The sequence below is a fragment of the Tetrao urogallus genome (assembly GCF_951394365.1).
Source record: "Tetrao urogallus genome assembly, chromosome: 2".
Classification (NCBI taxonomy): Eukaryota; Metazoa; Chordata; class Aves; order Galliformes; family Phasianidae; genus Tetrao; species Tetrao urogallus.
In genome coordinates, this window is record NC_136814.1 from 56029347 (window position 1) to 56038990 (window position 9644).

Below are 9644 nucleotides of genomic sequence, written 5' to 3' on the forward strand. Positions count from 1 at the left end.
TTTTGAAGCTCAGTAAAAATGATGGTTTTTCTGTACTTCATCACACTCACCTTTTTTTTTATGAGACTTTTGTTTTAACTTGAGAAGTAACTTTCTCAGTCATACCATAACTGCCTGCTCTCTTGGACGTGAGTGCTGTCTTACCAGTAAAACCAGTCAGCATCATATACTGTTCCGTTAACTTAACTTAAAATCCTTTTAAGGGTTAGGAGATTAATCAAAATCTTGATAACTTGTTTTGAAGGAAGGGGGAGTGGGATGGGATTATCACTGAGATACTGCTAAATGTTGTTGCCAAAACAAACTCCTGAATTGTTGCTTGAGGCAATAAATTCACAAGTTGGAATTTAGTTTTAAGCTAGTAATGTCTTTCTGTCTTTTTCTCTTCCATCTCACCCACCTGCCCATTTGATATGGGTGGTTCAAAATTAAGACGTAGACGTGAAGTTAGTGTGAACTCTTTTTAACTGAAGTCTTCAAATTAAGCCTTCAGTTTGCCTCTAATCTTTCACATGATTCATATATCTCTATCTGGCGTTAACTCTGGTTATGCCTGGAAGGCTCTACAAAAGTAGATAGGGTGGATGATATAATTATTTGGATTTCTTCTTTGAGTTTTTCCATTAAGAAATAAAGTGTTATGTGCATATGCCTGGTATCTTTGCATCTGAAGTGTTTATCAATGAGCTTGGCTAGATGAAAGTAAGCTCTAATCTGTGAATTCATAAATTTACTGGGAAGAATAGAAATTCCCAGCTTCCTAACTGCACTTGAATGTTACTGTTCTGAAACTGCTGTGATTCAGTTTCCACGAGCAGATCCAAACTTGTATGTGAGGTCTTTCATACATCTGAAGAAAAGATTACAAATTAAATTCCAAGTTCAGTGGTATTTGAAAACAAGTTCTTAATCAGTTGAACTTACTCAAACTGCTTAAGAATTCTGATGCTTATAGCCTTTAAAATGACCTTTTTTTCTTTTGTGCCATTTTGTACTAATATATTAAAAATGTAACCAAACACTTTTTTTGCCAATTAATCTATTTGCATTTGTAATTGATGTTGATGAACTAATCTGGAAAGTGTACAGATGAAAAAAGTCAATTTGTATTTTATAAGGTTCTTGTACACTAGACTGATAGAGAATGCACTGTTTACATGGTGAACTATGAAATGTTGTTTGGAAACAATCTAAGCAAAGATGGACTTCAGAATTGTAACTGTGCAACCAAAATAAAGGTCTTTTAAAGAGTACATTTTTTTCTAGTACTGTTTTTTTTCTTTTTCCTTTTCAGAATGTGTCTATATAAGCATAAGTATTGTCTTTCCCTTTATGTAAATTGCTGGTATGTCTAGAATAGAGAGAATTTCAGCTCTTCTGCTGTTCCTGTGCTAATATTCATATTGTTAATGGAAACTTTCTTGGATCTTTTCTCCCCACCTCTGTGACCCCAGCCTTAGGAAAACAAAGAGAACAGGTTGCTTTACTCTGTATTTTGGGTGGCACAGATGTTAAGTTATCCTTTGGCACAGAGACAGGAATCCATAGTGTGGGAAGGAGACTCGTGCTGATGTATTTGGATCCCAAAAGCAAGGGAGGAAGAACTGCATGGTTATAGCCTATGGAAAACTTCTCAGACTGCAAGTAAGTTGTAGTATGGATGTTTGTGTTGAGGTCTCAGCTGCAGTTTTCGTGTGACTGCCTTTGTGCTGAGTGCAAAGCTGGGACTCTACATACCCTTTCTTGTTAAATAACCATCAGATTTACTTTAGGCTAGTGCCAGCCATGGTAATGCTACCAATTAGTGATGCTAATACTTTGATTAGGCACAAAGTGTTATGTGCTTTGTTTTGTATTAGGATGTAGACCATGGAAGGGGGGAGTAGGAGAGGGAGGGTAGAGCCATAAATACCCCTCTTTAAACTGCTCTTAATGGAGTCACTCTCTTTCTGCCTTTTCCCTCATGTACATATTTGCACTCTTAATCATATAAAATGCAGTTTCCAAGTATTTAAAGAAAATGTTGATAGTTGTAAAGAAACTAAAAAAAAACCCAGCTGGATTTAACATGTATGAATCAATGTTCTTAGAAGAAATATTTTGGCTGTTTGAAATTATCCATCAGTATGTGAGATTAGTGAGGCCAAAAAAAAAAAAAAAAATGCAATCAAAGCACTCTTCATTTTGCTGAAGGAACTTGGTAAGAATAGTTCTTTTGTAGTTATCTTAACCCAGGCACCAGGGGTGCCTCTCTGTTCTTTCCTGCTTTTTCAAAGAGCTGAAAATCACAGGGTAAGACAACTCCTTAAAGATTCTGTGGTAGTGTGGATTGTTTTGTTTTGTTTTTCACTGCACCTTTCCCCCTTGGAAATTGTTCTTGATAATCAACAGGGTGTATGATATCATCAGACTTCATATCTAAGTCTTCTTACATCACACACAAACTCCATGCAAATGTTTGATATCAGGAATGAGGGTTAGGTTTTGGACATCCAAAATAATTTGAAATCACAAAACAGTTTTTAGTCTTGGCAGTAAGGGATCAAAAGGTACAGCAGAGAAAAAGGAGGGCATAACCTGTCTGTTAGCAGATGTTTGAAAGACCAAACACCTTTGCAGCTGGTCACTAATTTGGGCTATTTCAAAGATCAGTTGTGCTGTTGGTATCATGTTGGAAAAGACTTGCTTTGCTTTTATTTAGTTGTTCTGGGTGAACATTTTTGATGTTTTCAGGAGCAGATGATTTTTGAGGGAGGAAAGAGCAGAAAGCTCTTGTTTTGCTATACATCAGCATCTGATGGCTTTGTTTCTTAGCTGTACCTACAGTGCTAAGTGATGCGTAAGTGCATAGCATGCAGCTTTCCTTTTCAGTTTGCAATTAAACACAAGCATCATAACCAAAGCTGCTGTGGGGTGAAGTGTAATTATTCTCTGATGAGGTGCCTACCTGCAGAGCCATCCGAGATGCTGTTGCAACATAATGTTGCAAAAATAAATACCTGAAACTCATCAGCTTTCAGACATCTTTGTGCTTGTGTGTGTCTCTGATGTTGCTTGTGAAGCCTGCAGATAATAGGGCATTTGTTTAATTCTCTGCGTCACCTAATTGAATTCAGTGATAAAAGAATCCAAGTGCTTTCATAGCAATAAAGAGCTCTATGAGCCCAGAAACAACCAGGAAGAGTAACAAAATGTTCATTTTCAAAAGACAATTTGTGTTCTCTCAAGTAGAATACCACAAGAGCAGTAAATGATGTCATAACTTGCTATTTAGACCATGGATGGTTTACTTCTCCCTCTGGCAATTTTGAATGATTAGGTGTAAACTCAGCTGCGATTATTTTGTTCCTGTTCCAAATATTAGGGAAGTATTCAGGGCAAAGGGGATTTATCCCATTTATTGATAAGAATACTCTGAAGAAGAAATAGTCATAGTGTCTGTTCCTTTATAAGCATGTCTCTGCCCACAAACACAGAATTTTTCTGGTACTACTGCTGATAGAGGCGTTTCTGATAGAAGAAAAAAAATACCTAGAGAATACAAGGTTTTTCAGCATAAGACAATCAGATTGCAGTTGGAGCTTTATATAACAAAGTAACATTCTCAAACCTATCAGTATATAATTTTAAAATCTTATATTTTTTTAAAAAAAGAAAAAGTTGCTAGTAGCACTGTTTACTTTCCCTCCTATGTTTTTCAAGATTCGTCCTGAACTGGTTTATGAATATGTTTTCCTTTAACATTTAAGCAGAAAACACTTGCTTTTTGGCAATGCATGCTGAAGTCTGAAGAATAACCCTGTAGTAATAAGAATGGGAAGGAAGCTGCAAACTGAATAATCCAGGAAGTCCAAGTGATAGTACAGCTTTTTGTCTTTACTCAAAACAAAAACAAACCAAAAAATTGCTTGGAGCTTATGAGAGAGGACTTGACTACACTCAGAGCCACTGTGTGGGCCACCGCTTCAGCTGCCCCATGCCCTCTGCCTGCAGGGTAGACCTTCATCTGCAAAAGGTGAATAGGCACAAGCTGACAAATCTTTTCTGCGTTAGGGGAGAACATTAGGAAGCAGCTTGCAGAAAGGATAGTTAAATATATTACTAACAATCTGTATCTTGCATGCTCCCACCCACCCTCACATCAGCCTGAATGTTCTCTCTGCACAGAGGAACTGGAAACCCAAAATTAGCTTCCTGAAGCTTAGCGAAAGAGAACCTTTGTGTCTCTTTCTTCAAGTACTTCAGTGCCACAAAGCATCATTGAAGTAGCAAGAAATATCATTGTCTGTTCCCTGACAGTTATTATTCAACCAGATGAAGAATACATAAATACAGTCATGCAGACCAGCCGCTGTGTTGTCAGAGAGAATTAGGTTGAAGAAGCTGGGAAGATTAGAAATGCTTATTAAAAAGTAGATTTAAACTGTCTTTGTAAGGTGACAAAAACACATCAAGGCTAGTCTTATTCTGCGTCATACTTAGTTTTGATGTCTTTAGCAAAGCAGTCTTTATTTAAAATAGTGAAAGGAGAATTTTAAGCATACAGAAGCTAGAATATTTGTCCCCGATCTACATGACTTTTATTAGTTGATAAATTAGTTTGCAAATCGAGCAGAGAACTGTGAATCTTTATCTTTCCAGGAGTGGTCTCTGCAGCAATGAGCAGCTGTCCACTGACACAGAAGTTTTTTTTCCACTGCTGACCCACAGTGGTATCCCTGGAAAAGGGCTGGATCGCACCTGAGTGCAAAAGCACAGGGTGTAATTAATTTTCAAGTCTCAGGGCAGAAGCAGCTTTTTCATTTAAAGCAGAGGATACACTTAAATACCAGCTGCTGCCATCCATGACACTGTATGAAATCAAGTGTCAGAGCACCTGTGGAATCTGAAGTTACAGTGAGAAAACATGGATGGATTATTGGAAAGAGCCTTTTGTGTATCTCTCTATGGTTTCCTTGCAGATGAATGCGGGAACAGCTTGTGAGAGTCTGTGGTGCCTTGAGATGAGTCAAGAATTTCTTCATGATTCCATTTGTAGAAGTTTCTTTCACAATTTTGTTGTCTATCTTTTTTAATAAAGTGTAGAAATTACATTCTCCAAATCTGTTTTGAAGTGTATAGCATCTGTTAAATATATTTGTAATACAAAATTTTTTGGGGGATTATTTTGGGATTTACTTCTGCTCTATATAAATTGAAGAGAGTGGATTATATGCTCTTGATTTATTCAGAGAAAAAAAGAGTTTTGGGGTGGGTTTTTGTTTGTTTGTTTGTTTGCTTGTTGCACTGATTTCTTCTGTACGTACAACAGTTGAAAAGATTTGCACTTCAACTTGGTTTTTATGAACTTCAGTTTTGGACAGACTGTAGCAGTCCGTGTGGACAGAGATCCAGCTTTCATCTGGCAGCCCATACAGGTAGAACCAGCTTTGCCTTAAAGTTGTGCCAATTCATTGTGCTAATTTTCTTTCTGAGGATAAGAGCAGTTAGGTTCACTACATGATTACTGTGCAAGGTGAGGAGTTCAAGACTGGGAGCAAACGTTCACTCAGTGTCAAAGGCATTCAGTGATGGAGCACTTTGACACCATCAATGCAATAACTTTTGTGAACTCAGTGGGTCATAGCCTCGATCTTGCTGTAGTTGTTCTTGGTGAAGAAGATCATTCATCCTGTTTCTTCTGACAGACACAGGAGTGAAGTGTTTGGTTGTTTTGCTGTTCTGTTTTTATTTCCTCATCTCTAATAGGATGATGGATTTGCACCTGAAAGCAGGCAAGAAACTGCATATGGCTATGCAGGTTTGTACTGAATTCGTACTGGATACAGTATACAACATTATTCTGTGCAGTGGGTTGTGGTTGACTGTCACCCCGTACACGACTCAAATTTTGAAAATTGCTCTTCAATGAATAGCTTTCTAAAATTGTCCTTTTCCATAGCCATAAAAATACTTTCTCTGTTGTTGTTTTACACCTCTGTGAGGAAGAAAGCAGGAGCTTCTCTGTGTGATGAATTTTGTTTGTATCCTGAGACCTTAGTAATCTGGTGGAATCGTTTTGTTATGAGTTTAGGGAAGTGCTCAGATCCCTGAACTTTACTTGGTTTCCCAATTATGATATTTTTCAGGAGCGGTATGTTCTGAGTGAAATCAGAGGAGGACTGGAGCAGAAGTCAAGGCCTTTTTATTTTTTGGAGACCTAGGTTTGGGCTGGCCTTCCTTTGTTTCTCTTGATGGAGACAGGACAGGGGCTTCTCAGCATAGGGCCATGATGATTTGAGGCCTTTCTAAAGGGACAGTAGTGATGGCTCAGTGTGGGGCTGCAGACTGGCTGAAGGCAGTACAGGAAACAGGCCAGTTCCTGGCTGTTTAGAGGCTCTTTGGGACAGGATCTGTTTGTGGGGCATCTCCTTGAGGCTTTTCCATCCCAAATAAGTTGTGGTGGTAACAGAGAATAGCGTGAGTCTTTAGCCCACATCTCTGAGGATGAAGGATCCTGGGTTTCAGTCTTTCATTGATACATTTTGCAATGTGTGTATGTTGAGAACTTCTGATGAAGTCTTTAATAAATTCAGCCCATAAATGTTTAACAAAGGCAAAAGGTACAATATTATCCATTTGTCTGGTTGAGAATTCGACTTAACAGAAAAAAAAAAAGAAAAAAAAAGTGTGTGTGTATATATGATTTGTAAATTAAAATGAGACATGAGAAAAGTTAAGAATGTTTAACTGAGCTTCTAGCAACAGTTGTTCTAGGAGCTGTTTGTTTTGTGTATGTTTTTTCCTGTGGACATGCATTGAAGTGTACTTCCCTCTGTACTGAGTAGTACTTAATGACCACTAGTCATCACAGTGCCAATAGTACTGATTTGATTTCAGTGGGAAGCAAAGCACTTTTTGAGTGCTGTGAGCAATGGGATGAAATGGGCTTAGCAGGATGGCAGAAGGCCAGGGCTGGTGGGGAGGTGTTGTGTCAGAGCAGCCAAGAGGTAATTACGGCACCTCACAACACTGCTGATTTCAAGGTAGTGATGGGGGAAAAAATTATCACAAAAAAAAACACATACACAACAGCAAAAATCTCCTGCCTGCTTGAAATTAAGACATACACTATGCAACAGCGTAGTGGTAGAGCCTGGAGCATACAGATCTGTGTGTATTCCTATCTCTGCTGCCTTTTCCCACAAAGATCAGACCAACTTGGACAAGTTGCAAAGCCATCGTGCTACTGGGAGGGATGTTGATCTGCCTGAGGGGAGAAAAGAATACAGAGGGAGCTGGATAAACTGGATCAATGGGCCAAGGTTAACTGTGTGAGTTTCAATAGGGCCGAGCATCAGGTCCTCCATTTTGGTCACAACAATCCCAGGCAAACCTACAGGCTTGGAGAGGGATGGCTGGAAAGCTGCCTGATGGAAAGGGACCTTGGTGTATTAATGGACAGTTGGCTGAATATGAGCCAGCAGTGTGCCTAAGTGGTCAAGAAGGCCAATGGCATCCTGGCTTGTATCAGGAATGGTGTGGTGAGCAGGACTAGGGAAGTCATCCTGCCCCTGTACTCGGCACTGGTGAGGTCTCACCTGGAGTGTTCAGTTTTGGGTACATCAGTACAGAAAGGACATTGAGGTGCTGGAGCGGGTCCAGAGAAGGGCAACAAGGCTGGTGAAGGGCTTGGAGAATATGCCCTATGAGGAGAGACTGAAGGAACTGGGGCTGTTCAGTCTGGGGAAGAGGAGACTGAGGAGACCTGATTGCTCTCTTCCAATATCTGAAAGGTGCTTACAGTGAGAGCGGGGTTGGTCTCTTCTCATTGGTGACAGGTGACAGGACAAGGGGAAATGGCCTTCAGTTGAACCAGAGTAAGTTTAGGTTGGATATCAGGAAAAACTTCTTTACAGAAAGGGTTGTTAGGCAGTGGTATAGGCTCCCCAGGGAGGTGGATGTGTTTAAAATCCGTTTGGATGTAGTACTCAGGAACATGATTTAGTGGAAGGTTGTTAGGGTAGTATGGTTACGTCGTGGTTGGACTCAATGATCTTTAAGGCCTTTTCCAACCTGAGTGATTCTACAATTCTACTGACAGTATTTTTTCCACCAGCTGTAAGAGCCCAGATTGGTGATATAAAGGAGTGGGGGAAAAGAAAAACCCAAGCTCTTCAGCTCAAGATGTAATGACTGGAAAATTCTTAAGGTTAGTTGTTGCTTTGTTGGCGTTTTTGGTTTTTTTGTTTTTGTTTTTGTTTTTTTGTTGGTTTGTTTGTTTTGTTTTATTTTGTTTTTTTTTTTTTAAGAAAATATTTTTTCTCATCACTATCTTGGAAGCAGCACAGAAAGAATAAACAAGTAATTGTGGGTTTATTTTTTTTTCTTTTGAACTAGTGTTGATATACTTAACAGAGAAATCTGTGAGCCTTGCAACAGGCTGTGAGTATGTAAACCAGCAATTTGCAGGGAAGTTTGGGTTGAAATTGTAACTTCTTATTCTACCAAAACCTTAGATTGCATGTAACAAAAGTATGGTGTTAAAATAATACAGAAGGTCCTGAAAAATGCTGAGGAGTCAGAATCTGACCTATACTTAGTGCTGTGAAATTACAGTACAGTGATTTTGAACCAGATTTCATTACTTGGAGATCATCTGTTCGGTGGAACACAGAGTTTGGCTACTGTGGTGTCAGTCTTACAGGAAGAGAGAGAAGAATGAAGCTAAACAAAACAGGCATTATGATTTAAGGTCCGTGAAATGCAGCGACTTACTCAAAATGACACATTGTGCTACTGGGCAGGAAAGAAGCGGTCGACAACAGGATTGGTATCACAGAAACCTTTTGAGGCTGTGACCACAGCTGGTTATGCACTGTGACCGCTTCCTCCATCTCCCATGAAGGCTCTGGGGAAGAGCACTGAAGTCCTCCTTGAGGAGCCCTGCTTCACAAGCAGATCTTCTGTGGATCCAGATATGTGGGCTCCAGAGCATTGTACTGCCAGAATGAGTCATGATCTACTGGCAGTAGTGGTGTTTGTATTTTAAAGGAGACCTGTGAAACTGAGGGCAAGGGTCTGTCAGAAGGCAAATGCTGCTAGTGAGTTATTGCTGATAAGTGCCTTGGTATTGGGAATGATGTTTTTAAAGGGTGTACACAAGTCCACGGTGAGGTGCTGGAAGTGCAGTGGCCTTAGTCCAAGCAGGAAGGTGGGCTTTTCTGGGCCCAGAGAGACTGCTGAATGCTGCTGCCTCTGGGGCCTCTACTACTGTATTGCATATCCTTTCCCAAATGAGAAACAGAGCTCCTCTCTAATGGAATTACCCCATAGTTTTGCCTTCTGAGTGATACTTGTGTCCATCCCAGTTGATCATAGGGGGACTATTTTTTTCTCACAGGAGGGAAAAGAAAACAAAAGGCTATTTTCTTGCTTTGATCATATGTAGTTTGTCATTGTTTTCAAAACCCTGTATCATAAATAAATCTTGGAGTGCAGAAGTAGTCTTTGCAAGGTGTTTCACAGGCCATAGCATCACCGAAGGTAACTGCTTAAAATGTCTGTACTGAAGTAGGGCAGGCAGACATTTCAGGAAAAAAAGCATAATCCTTTGCAAAAGTGCTATTTGGGGGGTGCCTTTGATGTTACCTCCATGAGGAGGA